The sequence below is a fragment of the Cavia porcellus genome, unplaced genomic scaffold (genome assembly GCF_034190915.1).
Source record: "Cavia porcellus strain 051 isolate PalLab524CR breed Dunkin Hartley unplaced genomic scaffold, mCavPor4.1 scaffold_7, whole genome shotgun sequence".
Lineage (NCBI taxonomy): Eukaryota > Metazoa > Chordata > Mammalia > Rodentia > Caviidae > Cavia > Cavia porcellus.
The window spans coordinates 48,628,428-48,643,165 of NW_026947490.1; the positions used below are offsets into that span (position 1 = coordinate 48,628,428).

General features: G+C 38.9%; 1 non-coding gene across 1 annotated transcript; it reads right to left on the reverse strand.

The window, feature by feature from the left end:
* On the reverse strand, nucleotides 1-137 carry LOC111755860 (small nucleolar RNA SNORA2/SNORA34 family). Its single transcript, XR_002790418.1, has one exon. It is a non-coding gene; the product is annotated as a small nucleolar RNA SNORA2/SNORA34 family (small nucleolar RNA).
* Between the last annotated feature and the right edge of the window lie 14,601 nt (nucleotides 138-14,738).

The following is a 14,738-nucleotide window of genomic DNA, read 5'->3' on the forward strand; positions in this document are numbered from 1 at the left end:
AGCTGTGTTTTTCTAATGAATTGACCGTTTCACTGCCCAAGTTCCGAAATGGCCAACAGACCATAGAAAAACATCTCTTTAGGCTACTGCTTGAAACCAACAGCCTCTGGAAGCTGCCAGCCTTGATTCATGGCCAGGATCTGTCTTTTTGTGACCGTGGGGTATTGAATATAATTGTATTTGTGCTTACATGACTTTTAATGCCCATTAATATTTGTTTTACATAGTTGGGTGCACTTGCATTAATTGTTTATATATTTATGATTGTTATCACTTGCTCTTGAATTGTTCCCTTTACAAGGGTGTAGTGACCTTCTTCAGACTTGGCTTGATATTCACTCTGTCAGCAAATAGAATAGCTACTCCTGCTGTTTTCTAGGTTCGTATTGCATGGAGTATTGTTTTCACCCTTTGACTTACAGCCTATGAATTTTTTTATTTTAAAGAGAAAAAATAAGACAAAAATTCAAAACTATGATTAGAGGGCAACAATGGTTAATACATTGTTTTTTGTTGTCTTTAATTGAGTTACTCAGAGCATAAGGTATCTATATTTAATTATCAAAAAATATTAACACAAGCATTTCTTTTCAATGAACTCAAGGAAATTAGTAGTGTAACTATCTTTACATGTGTATATGTGTGTGTATGTGTGTGTGTGTGTATTTCAGCTTCTCACACTAGGAGACAACATGACGTGTACAATTGTGAGTCTGATTTATTTCATCCATTAGTTGCATCCATTTAAAAGTTCCAAATTTATTCTTCTTTATGGCTGAGTAATTCTACATTGTATAACAATACTACATAATATTTTTATCTATTCTTTATTCAGTGGGCATTTAGATCATTTCCAAGATCTAGATATTATAAGCTATGTGGCTGTAAACATGGGTGCACATATAACACTGTGGTATGATGTATTTAATTCTTCTGGGAAGATATGTAGAAAGGCATAGCCAGGTCAAATGGGACCTGCAATCATAGTTTTTTGAGGAATCTCTACACTGATTTCTGCAGTAGTGGCACCAGTCTACACTCCCACTAACAGTGGAGAAGAGTTTCTTATTCCCCACCACCTTGCCAGCATTTGTTATTGGTTGATTTCTTGATAATAGCCTTTCTTTCCAGGGTGAAGTGGAATTTCAGTGTTGTTTTAATTTACATTTCTTGAGTGACCAGTTATAAATTTATTTTGAATTAAATGTGCTTTTTGTATGCAATATATCTTTCAATCTTGCTTCTTGACCCATTCTGTCAGTCTGTGTCTTTAAGTTGGTGAATTGAGACTGTTAACATTGGTAGCTGTAACTGAGATGTTTTGACTTATCTTTGTCATGTTATTTTCCTGTTGTTGGCTCCCACTCTTTTTTTCACCTCCCACTGTTTAGTTGTTTGCTTTACCTGGTTGATTCCTTCTGTTGGAGTTCCTGGAGTTTTAGTTCTTGTTATCTCTTTCTGACATGTCCTTGGAGTGCTGGTTTGGTGGTCATAATTTTTTTTTTAAATTTTAATTTGAAAGCATACAACAGAACAAGACAGAATAAAGCCAACATACAGTGAAATTGGTACAGAACTTCACAGCAGGTTACTGGGAAAACAGTAATAGGTATCACAGTATATTTTGTTATCTTTATAACAGTTGTTCTTTCAATCACGTATATCAAATTGAGATGAAATATAGAACACTATAGAACTTATCAAAACAGAATATTGAGTAGAGCAGTACCATTAATCAGAAAAGAGCAAAACAGTAATAAAAATATTTGTCTTCAAAGAGATGGTAGAAAGGAACTCCCCCTTATTTGCTATGGTCAACCTCCCAGGAGACAGATTTCTGGTTCCCATTTGCTAAAGGGGGGTGCGGGGGGGGGGGAGGAAGTGGGTTATTTGACTCTAGGCTGTGCATCAGTAGGTTCACTATTGCTTAGCAGGGAGGCAGGCTGATTGATTTCACAGCATCCTAAGTCCAACGTGGCTTGGATCTCAGGAGCTGCTGCTGGTTCTCCCCCTGGAAGGGCTGCAGTCTGCCACACTGCCACTGATTACCAGCGAGGGGAAGTGCTTGCTTGGCTTTCCAGTGTCCTGAGTTCCAACATGGCGCGGATCTCAAGAACTGCTGCTGGTTCTCCCCTTGGAAGGGCTGCAGTCTCGGTAGTCATAAATTTTATCAGATGTTCTTTGTCATGGAAATATATTATTCCTCCATTGGTTTTCAAAGACAGTTTTGTGGGGTAAATTAGTCTGGGTTGATGGTTGCTTTCCTTTAGAATTTGAAATGCTTTACTCCCAGCTCTCCTTGACTTGAAGGTTTGTGCTGAGAAGCTGGCTGTGATTCTGATGGATTTCCTTTATAGATACTTATTATTTTCCCTAACAGTTTTTAAGGTTGTATTCCTTTATTGGATTCCTAGAATCTTGATATGTCTTGATATGTCTTCCAAGATTCCTAGAATCTTGATATGTCTTCCTAGATATGTCTTGCTGTAGAGTTTTGTTTGATCATTTTTTTTTGTCTTTTTCATTTTTATTGGTACCAGGGATCGAACTCATGACCGCACACGTGCAAGAAAGGCACTTATTCTGGTGAGCTAAATCCCCAGCCCCTGTTTGATCATGTTTAATTGATGTTCTATAGGTCTCACTTATGTGTATGTCAAATTCTTTCACTCAACCAGGGAAGTTTTTTGTCATGATGGCTGTGAATAGTTTTTAAATATTATTTGTGTCATCTCCTGATTTTTCATTGACTCTAATCAACTTTAAGTTCTTTTTCTTTGCCTCATCTAGCAGCTACTGGGTTCATTTCTCATGGTCCCTTGCTATTTTAAAGGAATCTTTCTTTACATGATTGCTAACTGCAAGTGTGATCCTATCATCACATTAGCTTAATCTACTGTGAATACTTTCAATGGAGTTTTTATTCTGCTGAGCATCTGCTTGAATCTGCCTATGCTTTCCATTTCTTTCCAGTGCTGAGGATTCATGGCTATCATAATTTTCTTAAAATTATCTACTTTTTTAGTCTGTATCTGCTGTAGAGCACTCAGCATGGTCTTCATTGTGGACACCATTTCTGTAGTTATTTGAGAAATTATTTCTGATTTGATTTTTTCCAGAGCTTCATTCAATTGCTTTGTCAGTGCTGCCTCAGACAGGCCAAGTTGGAAGCTTTGTGATTGTTTCACTTTATTGTCCACTGGGTTTGCCTTTGATGAACTGGATGTCAGAGTTTGCATCTTGCTTAAATGTTTTCTCCTTTTCCTTTCCTTTTTTTTAGTCCTTGGATGATGCTTGTAAATTGCCTTAGGTGTATTGTTTCATTGCTAGTATTTAGAATCTTTAGGTAATGACTACTTCTCTGAGTGTCTTCTGGGTGTAGCTGGATTTGGGGTTTTGAGTTTTTTTGGAAAATCTATCCCTTACCACAATTTATACTAAAAAATAACCCATACTGTTGTGAATTTCTATTTGTGACATATGAGATGGACCAAGCCTTGTGTAATAAAAGATATCATGAAACATAAAAAAATCTTACCTCTTCAATTAGTTTGAAATGAGAACTTGCTGCATGTTTGGCCCAGTCCCTGGTTCTTTGTCATTGTGCTACAGTATTTTCTATGACCCTTAGTCAATCTCAGTCATGGAATACCAGGAAGAACAGCTTTTTGGGACAAGTATGTCTCTTTTGGCTGTAATATTATCATTAGCATCAAACATAGCCTAGAAAATGCCAAACTGAGCTAACCATTAATTTGTCACTTTTTAACAATGTGAAGTAGATTTGTGCTTATACAATAAAATCTGAAACAAACCAAAAATTACATGCAGTATACAAGTCCTGAATGTTTCAATTTTACCTTTGGGGTTAAAATTTGAAGTGGGTTAAGGAGAAAATTAGGAAATGAAAGAAGAGGAAGAGATTAGAAATAATGTTGGAAGACCAAGACATGTAATACTAACTTTGGTCAACTGATACAGATGACTAGAAGGAAAGAGGAAAGAAGAGTTAATAACAACAGAACCACAAAGAGGTTAGAAACCATGTTCACGGGAGGAAAAAAATGGCAGCTTGCTAGGAAGCTGGATAGAAAACCTCTGCAGGGAAAACAGCTCAGATGCTAGAATTTGACAACATGGAGAGGGCCAGATGATTGGAGAATGATTCTTATTAACCCAGGAGGCCACCAATGGGAAAAATAAAATTAGGAAGTGGAAGGAAAATTGCGGTTGAAGGGCTGAAGCCCAACATGCTCACTGAGACTAGTTCTGCGCTGTGCCAGGATCACCCTAGTGTCGGAAGATCCAAAGTCGCGCTGAAGCTGCAGCTGCTGATAAATTGATGAGTCCCAGGCCCTTGAGGGGAGGACATGGCACAGTGTGGAGTGGAGTCAAGGTGGAGAGCTTTACTGACCCTCGGTGAGTCCTGGAAATTGGGTCTAGGGGCCTGTCAGAGCAGCCGGAACCACCTGGCCACCCCAGAGGAGGTGGTGGAGAGGACTGTGCACCTGGGCACCAAAACTGGGTGCCAGGTAGTTTTCTGAAGAGGCAGGATGCTGATCTAGATGTGGAAAAACCACATCAAGCTAGAATCTAGCTCTGGGGAGGAAGGAAAAACACGAGTCAAGGGCTGCAGCCCTATGCGCTCACTGAGACCAGTCAGTATTGTGTTGGGAGTGCTGTGAAGTCAGAGGATTCAAGGTTGAGCTGAAGCCAGGGTCATTGATAACAGGAATTGTTGAGTCCCAAGCCCTTGGTGGGAGGATGTGGCACAACGTGGAGTGGAGCCAAGATGGAAAACTACATTGATTCTTGGTGAGTGCTGGGGATTGAGTCCCAGGCTGCTGTCACTGGCTGGAGGACATCTTGGAGTTGGGCAGAGCCTGGCACCACAGTGGCATCAGTCAGCTGCCCCTGGCACAGAGAGGACTGATGAGATCTGTTTGAGCTGAGCTATGCCTCTGGTTGGGACCCAGTAGCCAAGGACAAAACTGTTACAACTCTGTGACATCCACAAGGTACAGCCTAAGTTGCTAAAGGAACTTGTGGGTCAGCTGGCTCAGAGGCTTGAGGCTAGCCTGCACCATCCCTGCATCTCTGCATGTACCTCAGATAACAGCAAATTGGGGAGGGCAGCAAAACCCCAGTCAGGATGCTTCAGAAAGACCCTAAGCAATACAGAGAAGGCCAGAGACCATCAGGACACACCTCTTTGATAGAAACCAGAAACATGACAAGAGATAGAAATAAAAAAAACCTCCAGCTGCTGACCTTGGGAAAATAAGCCCAGGAGAGGTAAATACAGAAAGGAACCAGTGCAGTAATCATGCAATATTAGACACAGCATCAGCAGACATAAAGAAATACCTTCATGACCTCATAGATGAATTTAAAACTGTAATTCTGATCCAAGTGAGGCTAGATATAAAAAGATTAATTAAATAAATGATAAGCCCCTCCCAAGAAAACACAGATGGAAGAACGGAGGAACTCAGAAAAGGAAGAGAAACCTTTATGAAGAATATAAACAAAATCTAGAATACATTAAACAGATCTAAAGAGATTATCAGGAAACTAAAAACTCCATTGAAAGCTGGCAAAATGCCTTGACAGAAACTAAAGTTAGCCTTTCAAAACTTGAAGAGAGATTTATAATGTGTGACCATAAAAGAAAAGATCTTGTAAAAATAACAAGGAACCAGGAAGAAACAATTCAAAGACTAGAAGATGACAAGATAATTTATAACTTAAGTCTAAAAAATGTGAACAAAGAAGCAGGAGTAACTACAAATGAACTACAAAGAGGATTCACAGATATAATTAAGGAAAACTTCCAAAGCATAGGAAAAAGAAATGATATCCAGATCAATGAGGCATACAGAACTCCAGCCACTTACAACCAAAACAGATCTACACCCAGACATATAATAATCAAGATTCCAGAAATCCAACACAAGGACAGAATATTAAAAGTGGCCAGAGAAAAGAAACAGATCATCTACAAAGGACAAATCATCAAAATAATGACAGACTTATCAACACAAACTCTCAAATCGAGAAGAGCAGGGGGGAAATAGTCCAAGCCCTGAAATGGAGAAACAAGATATTTCCAAGACAAGTAGGAACTGTGGGAGTTCACGGTCTCCAACTCAACCCTACAAAAAATACTGAAGGACGAGAGAGAGAGAGAGAGAGAGAGAGAGAGAGAGAGAGAGAGAGAGAGAGAGAAAACACCAGGATTCCAGCAACAGTGGCAAAGAGGTCTCAATGAACAGGGCAGACAGTGGAATGAAGGAGTAAGTGGACAAATAATAGCAGAAGAATAGAATAGCAGAGATGAGGCAGAAATGATAAGCTATAATCTTTAATATAGATAGCCTTGATACACTAACAAAAAAGAAACACAGGCAGAATAGATTAGGAGCAGGATCCATTCAGATGCTCTGAATAGGAAATACACTCAACCTGATAGAGGTTTAATAAACTGAGAGTCACAGATGAGAAAACAATGTTATATATGACAGGAAACTAGAGAGAAATAGGGACAACTTGTCCAGCAGCCGCAGATAGATTGGAAAGCTATGACACTTTGGGGCAGTGTAGAACTACACAGCTGCAAGGAAGGAAAACCTTCTGACTTTAGCAAGTAAAAGGAATACAGCTCAAGATCAAGCTCAGGGGTAAAAAGTTTCAGCAACACTCAGATGGATAGCAGGTTGGCCCCCTAATCTAAAAACCAAAAGAGCTAGTGGGAACCAAAATATACAAACCACCCTGAGAAAGGGAAAGGGGAGGTATAGTCTAAAAAAGGAAGGCAGAGGACATTTTTAAGAGTGTATCAGGATTTAAAGTCACAGTAGTCTTATTGCTCTGTTTAGTTTGATTATATTTTATTCCAGTCTATCTACTCATATTAGATGTGAGGGCACAGACAGCTAACCCAAAAACAGCAGGTAATACCACGGTAACTATCCTTAATTTCCTATTAACTTAAACTGAAGACTTGTATTACTTACATTGTCTTACTATGACTGATCTTATTTGAAGCTGGTTTGTTAGATCGCTATTTTCCCTTGACTGATTTTATTCAAATTTGGTATGCTTGGTTGTATCTAAGAGTGGAGGCAACTACTCTGAAGATGATGAGATGTAAAAGATATCCTTTCCAGTTTTGATTATTAACTGCTTTCAAGTCCTACAATGTCTTAAAAGTTGTGTTTTTATAAAAATAGCTATGTAATACTATACTTAACTATATAATACCTGATGATGTGGACAATTCTGTTGAAAATAACAAGAGAAAGCATAGTAACTACTGTAGATTACCTAATATTATGGTCTTGTATGTCCTTTTCATTTCATTTTTTCTAGGAATTTGTTTTGTTGTCTTGTTTTGATCTGTTTTTCCCTAAAATACAGAAAGGATAGATATACATGTAGAGATTCACACATGGGAAGAATTTCTAAACTATTTATGGGAACAGATTATATAATAATGAACAGATACTCTGAAGAAGAAGAGACACTAAGAAGCCCAATACTAATTCTGTAGCATTAAGATATAAAATCTAGCAATAGTATCATTCACTGTTCAGAGTGATATTAGTCTAGTCTCATGTTCAATTTCAGCAATACATAAAGATAAAGACAGCTACTGCAAAGAGAATGAGAGACATTATGGTAGTCATTATTGACTTCCCCAAAATCAGGTCTTGAAGACCTAAAAAGCCTTCATCATCTTGTAATTATTTGATTAGTTCTATAACATTCCATATATATTCAATTTGTGTGAAGATGGGGACAACTATTTGGAAGAAAACTAGAGACAGTAAGATAGACAGTGAAAGTCTCCAGTGGACTTGCTTTGAAATCTGTGTTTCTTTAAATTGTTTCCTTATGAACTGTTTTTTTTTTCTATTTTGTAATGTTTAATCTTACCCTCTTTAAGATAAAAAAACAAGTGTGTAGGACTGATAACCACATTACTAAGTTTTTGTTGGATCATTGAACAGAACTGTTTGTGGTGTTATTATTTGAATATCACCTTATATGCTTTAATTTTGTAACTTGAACAACTATTTCTAAGATGACAATATGTAACTTAAAAAAAAACCATGTTCACACTCATGCAAAAATAAGATCAAACAATGAAGGATAAAAAGGTCAAAAACAGCAACAATAGCAAGGAACAAGAACAAACCTACCACAACAAAAAACAAAGAAGATTGAGAAAAAGAACAAAAAGAAAAGAAAAACTCTACTTCCAGATTTGTCTCTGCTGTCATTGGTAGACACTGCTGAGACAGAGTTCTGATCTATGGTGATCTATCACAGTAAGCCAGGCACAGCTTTTTGGTGTAGAAGTGAATAATCTCAGTGAGCCTGCACTTTCTGACTAAGAGTAGACTCATTTAGCCTACAGCCATCTGCACACTTTCTGTGGGCCTGAGCCCAGCTGGGAGCCACTTGATGGAGCCAGCAGCAATTCCAAGTTCTGAGCTCCTTCAGCACCTCTCTTAGATTACTCTCAGCCAATTATTCTCTTGTATAGGAATACTGAGCCCTCAGTACTCGCTTCCAGCTAGTGCAGTTTTCATGTTTGCTGCTCCTCTCCACTTCTGTGTCTCTTTGCAGAGGCTTTAGGGGTTACCAGCTTTCACCGTGCGTGAGCTCCTTCTGTCATGAAGTGGGTCTGTTAGGGAGAAGGTTCTGCTGGATACCTTCTTCTCCATTGAAGTTTCTCTCTTCACTCTCTTGAGGGCTTCAAATCTTGTTTCAGATCCTTCTTTGGTCCAGAATCCCATTTCCATTCTTCTTGTTTTGCTCAAATTGCTATATTCCCACATCTGGATACAACCCTCAGAGAGGCTCTTCCTCTGCTGCTAACCAATCTGCCATTGTGGTGTTTCCCATTCCTTGCTATTTTTAGTAAATAATTCTCTTCATAATCACTAACTGTGATCTTGTCTGCTAGACCTTATATTTTGTCTTACTTTCATTCAGCTGGTTTTCCAAACTTTCAGTGGAATTTTTAATTTCCTGGATATCTATTCAAATCTGTTCCATGGCTTTGATGTCTTTCCTATGTTGGGCATTTGTGATTTCCAGCATTTTTCTATGCTTCTGTAGTTTTAAAATATATTTCTAGTGCAGATTTGCTGAGCATGTTCTTCATTGTAGTTATCATAGTCATCATGCCTTTTTTATTTACCTGAAAGATGATTTATTCTTTGATTTCCTCTGTAGCCTCTTAGTTTTATTTATTTGTTTGTTTATATTTTACTTTTTGTCATTATTCTAGAAAGTCTCGGTGAGTGACTTATCTCATTGTGCCCTCGATTGGTCCTGGGTCAGCTGGATGTCTGGTTTGCACTTAGTTTCTGCATCTTGTCATTTTCCATTTTTAAACTTTATTTTGTTTTCTGTGTTGATGCATGTAAATTGCATCAACTTTGAGGTTGATTGAGACAGCTTTATGTCTAGTACCAAGGCTTCCCTAGAAAATGTCTATTCCTCAGAGATGTCTTTTAGATGTAGATCATTTTTGGTCCTTGTATGTTTCCCAAAATCCTATGTCCTCAATTTTTTTTAATGTTCCCAATTTATGAAGGAAGAGATGTTGCTGTCTGTTTGGCTCAGCACCTTGTTCTTTAGTCCTGGACGATGGCAATGGTTGGGACCTTACATAGTCAAATGTTGTCATAAAAGGAGAATTACAGATTACAACAGGCATGAAATCCTGGCTAAAGTATTCTAAACAGCAATAGCAACAGCATCAAACATAGCCTAGAACCTTACAAACTATGGAGACTATTAATTTGTAACTTTTAACCATAGGGCAAGACCTACAGTTATATAACAAAATGCAATGTAAGTTAAAAACTTGTGCTCAAAGTGTTTTCCCTTTTAAGAGCAGTCTTACTCCATGGTGGGGGGAATTTAAGAGGGATGGGGACAAAACATGGAGATAAATGAAGAGATATGTAGTGGAGAACAAACATGGATCACACAAGCTTTGGGAAGCTGGAGATCAAGTCAGGAACGAGAGAGAATCAAGGAGAAAGTGAAAGGTCCTCAAGGAGGACCAGAAAGATTAAAGACAATGTTTGCTCATATGAAAATGTCATAAAATCAAGAGAGATCTTGGCAGACAGAAAGAAAAGAGATGAATATAACAGAACATAAAGGTAAAAATCTAAAGAAACTTAAAACAACAAACAAAACAAAACAAAATAAAAATACTCCTAGACTGTATAGACTTTCTGTAAAAAGACTTACAGAAACAGGAAAATGAAAGAAACAAAAAACAACAACAACAAGATAATAAAATTCTTGTTGTATCCACAGTTCTTTGGTAGTGTCTCTATCAGCTATATAAACTACTGCATAAGCCATCCAGGTCTGCAGTTGCATTTGTGCTGGGTATAAGGATGATCATGGCCTCTAGATATGGGGTTTGTGGCCAGGGTCTTTAGCCAATCACTTTCTGTATGTGCCCGACATCCCACCCAGTCCTTATCCTGTTTTTTTCTGTGTTGCTCTTCTGGTTGCTGTTGCATCCTCAGACAGAGACAGCCTAAGGCTGCTCCCCTCCTCACATGGGCATCTCTGTTCCATTTTCTTCTTTATCTAAATTTTAAAAATTTTTATTTTAAAGAACAAGGCAGAACAATGCCAATTGAGACAATGCAGTGAAATTGGCACAGAACTTCACAGTAGGATACCAGGATAACAGTAATAGGTACCATAGTATATCTCATTATCTTCACAATAGTTCAGTCAGTTGGGTATTGTGAAATCAAACCACAAACAGAACATTATAAAACCAATAGAAAGACAATATTGAATAGAGCAAAACAATTAATCATAACAAACCAAAACAGTGAAAACATTTGCCTTCAAACAGAAATCTCCCCTATTTGCTATATTGCATACAGTCATCCTCCCAAGAGATGCTCAAACTTCTGCCCCCAATTGCTAACAAGGGAGGGGAAGGTTGGAATGTTTGATTCTCAGCCTATGCACAGATAGGCTCATGGGAGATGTTGACTGGTTTTCTTCCTGGCTTGCACTGGGGCACTTACCAAGAGGGCAGGCAAATTGCTTTCTTGTTCAGCTGCCGAAGTTCACCATGACTGGATTCCGGGAGCCATTGGCTTGTGCAGGACTCTGTTGCATTTTCACTGACTTTGTCTTCTGGTCTTTATCTTCTCCTGCCACTTTTTGCAAGATGGAGTGGGTGGGAAGCTGTGGGCTAAATCTCTGTTCTTGCTGCCACTGTAGAGACAGTTGGTCCCACTTTGATCTCTTCTGCCATGGGAGTGTAAGCCTTCTACTTCTTGCTGTGCTACTGTGCAAGGTTGTTTAAATTCTCTTAAATTTTGCTGTTTTATTCACTATTTTTTCCACAGCTGCCACCACCATGACACCACCGCCACCACCACCACCACCACTGTTGCAGACCACTACGAATTCTCTGTGAGTGGATTTTAAATTAACTAATTGACTTTCTGTGTTTATCTGTGAGTCTGTCTTAGGCCCAGGCCCCTTGTTTGGAGATGGGCAGTGATTCCTAGAAAGTGAATCTCTATGAATCTCTGGTCCTGGTTGAGACCTGGGATGCCAGAGACCTCTGAAAGGACAATGTAAGGCCATAGCTAAGGACACCTCACTCCAACCTCAATTAACTAGATAGAGACTGCAACCGCAGGTATCTCACTCCTCCTGTCTCATTTCAACCTTAAATCATCATGGATACAAGACAGCTCTCCTAATCTGGCATAATTTACTACTTGGAGAAGTCTTTGAAGTGATTCCCAAGGTCCTGCTCGGTTCCTGCACTTTCCTTAGTATACCCTTCTATATTTGAAAATCTTATAAATATGGGCCATCCATAGAAACTCTTTGTCTCAGCCCTCAGAATCTCAAACACTTCTAGAAAGTTTTGATCCTCCTGGAGACCTAAAATCATACTACTTGTCTCACTTGTTTAAGCCTTTGCTGCACACTTGTTTGGGAGATTGAGGATCTTGGCTAGGTTCCCAATACAGCACTGCCACCACTGGTGTACTTAACCATAATAACTCACTGATTCTGACCCACTTTGTAGGTAGCCTATGGCTGCTTGCTTCCACTTCTATCTCTTGTCCCCTGGAGGGAGTACCACAACTGTTCCAATTCTATGTACCTGCATCCATCTTATAACCCCAGTCATAGGGCAGGGAGGGCTGTGGACTGTCTCTGTTTTGGTCTTTAAACTTGTTTTTAGGGGCTGGGGGTTTAGCTCAGCGGCATAAGCACCTGCCTTGCAAACAGGTGGTCGTGAGTTCGATCCCTGGTACCAATAAAAAGAAAAAATAAATAAACTTGTTTTTACTGGAATTCCATTTAGCTGTTAGGGGGCAGGAGAAAATAACAACAGCAACAACACCCAGAAAATACTGGCTACCCACTGGGGATGGAGTAGTGCTGGTGAAATCTGCTGTCAGGCCCCGTGTTCTCTGCATGCAGGAAGGAAAAAGAACCCAGTGGCCTTGTATCTCAAATCTATTTTGTTTGGCTTGAGTTAGTCACATGTTTGCAGTCTCTCAGTTTCTTGGAGACTTCCCAGTGTGGTCCTTCTTGTTTGCCTCAGCATGCAGGCAGCAGTGCCACCAGCAGTCCTGTGGTCTGGATTAGCATTTAATAAAGTCCTATGTGTATGGTTTGTTTGATCTATGTGTCTCTTATTTCAAGTTGATTTTGGGGTCAGGAGGTATCCCTCCCTCTCCTCCAATTACCTGTGTTTTTGGTTGATTTTCTCCAGGTAATTTGATGTGGCTCCTCCTCTATTTGGCCATGTTGAAACCTTCTTTATTTCTATTTGTTTGGATTTAATTCTTTTCTATCCTTTTGGCAAATGTAACTAAGGATTTGTCTGTTTTCTTTGTTCTTTCAAAAACTACTGTTCAACTCATTGATATTTTTGTACTTTTCATATTTTGGGGGAGGATAGGAGATGTGCAAAAATATTTGACACACATCATGTACAGGTGAAAATACTGTATGTTGAATGTGATCAGTATGTATATCTATAATGTACCAATAAAAATTTTTTTGTGGTACTGGGGATTGAACTCATGACCTTGGCAAGTGTTTAGACTGCTGAGCTAAATCTCCAGCCCAATATATATATTTCTTTAAACATCTGTTATCAGTTTCTATCATAGTACATAATGATTGCATTTATCACAGTGAATTGCTGCATAAATATAATACATATTAGTTCTGCTTAGTCCCATTCTGGTCCTATGTGTGTAGTTTTTATGGTTTTATTTTAACATAAGTACAACATGTAATTGAGTTTGCCTATTCATTTTCTTGCTTTAACAGCCTGGCATTGGGCCCACTGTCCCTGAGAGCCAGCTGTGTGGTTCTTTACACAAATTTTGTAGTTAGTGAGAAAGCATTGTGAGATATTTGCAGACAGTAAGATCTGCTGTACACCACCAGCCCTTCCAGGCACTTGATATGGTAGATGGGAAATTGGGAAATCTACTGAGCATCATAAGCTTTTTTTGTTGTTGTTGTTGTTCCCATCTCTAATCTTGAGCATCAAGAGCTTGCCCCTGAGTCTTCTCTGCACCCAGTTGCCAATGTATGTATCTGCGATCCTTTAGTTATACTTAATTTTGACATGTTTTTCTAATTAGTGCTCGGTGATCTGCCTGGTCTTTTTCAGGATAATCCTGGGCTTCATGACAGGTCTGAGAGTAGCCAGGATGCTGGGGAGCAGAGCTGGGCAGTGTACTTTCCTTGGAGATTTTTTAAATGCATGTTGTGTTATTTTATTACATTAATGTATTTGACTATTTTATATAAATTATTGCATTGAACCAAGAGAGGCAGAAAAGAACCAAGAAGACAAAGTTTTTTCTCCAAAGTATCACTACATTGTCAGTGCTATAATAAAGTCGTGTATGCAGTATGTGGTATCACTGAGGGGGAACTGAGCAGACTGGGGTTTGAAAACTGAAGAAGGGCCCTGGGAAAGGAGAGATATATGGATCTGAAGCATCAACTTTATTCCAAAAATGCAGGCAGTCATCAATAGAGATTCAGCAATTCTTGATTAAGTGCGAAAATCAAAGATAAACTCATGCTAGTGAGGTAAATTTATTCAAGCTGAAATAAGGGTTTTAGATTTTTGTGAAGTGACCCTTTTCCTATTTTGTTGTAAATACTTTCTTTTTTGAAATGATGATGATAATATATTTTCTTCTTGAGACAGCATCTCTCTATGCATTTCAGGCTGTCCTTGAGATCATTTTGTAGCCCAGGCTGTTCTTGAGCTTGCATCGATCCTCCTGCTTCGGGTTCCCAAGTGCTGAGATTACAAATGTGTGCTACCATGCCTGGGGGGGTGTATGTTTTATTTTAGAAAAGTGTTTGCACTTGTTAGGAAACACACAAACAAAATTCTCCAAAATACATATCAACTCTTCTTAGTGGTCATCTTTTAAAAAATTTTTTTGGGTAATTGATTCATGAAATTCCTGAATCTGGAAACAATGCTAGTAAATAACCATTAAAAATTATCCTTGACTGCAAGCTCTTTCTGTTGTCAATAAAGAGCCTTGCCTGATGTGAACAGAAGCCTCAACTCCACTGGGCATAATGCCAGTAGAGGGTGAGGCTGGAGATCGGGGCAGTGCCCACTGTGATTTCTCCATAAAAGGCTCAGAGCCTTGCTCCTGATC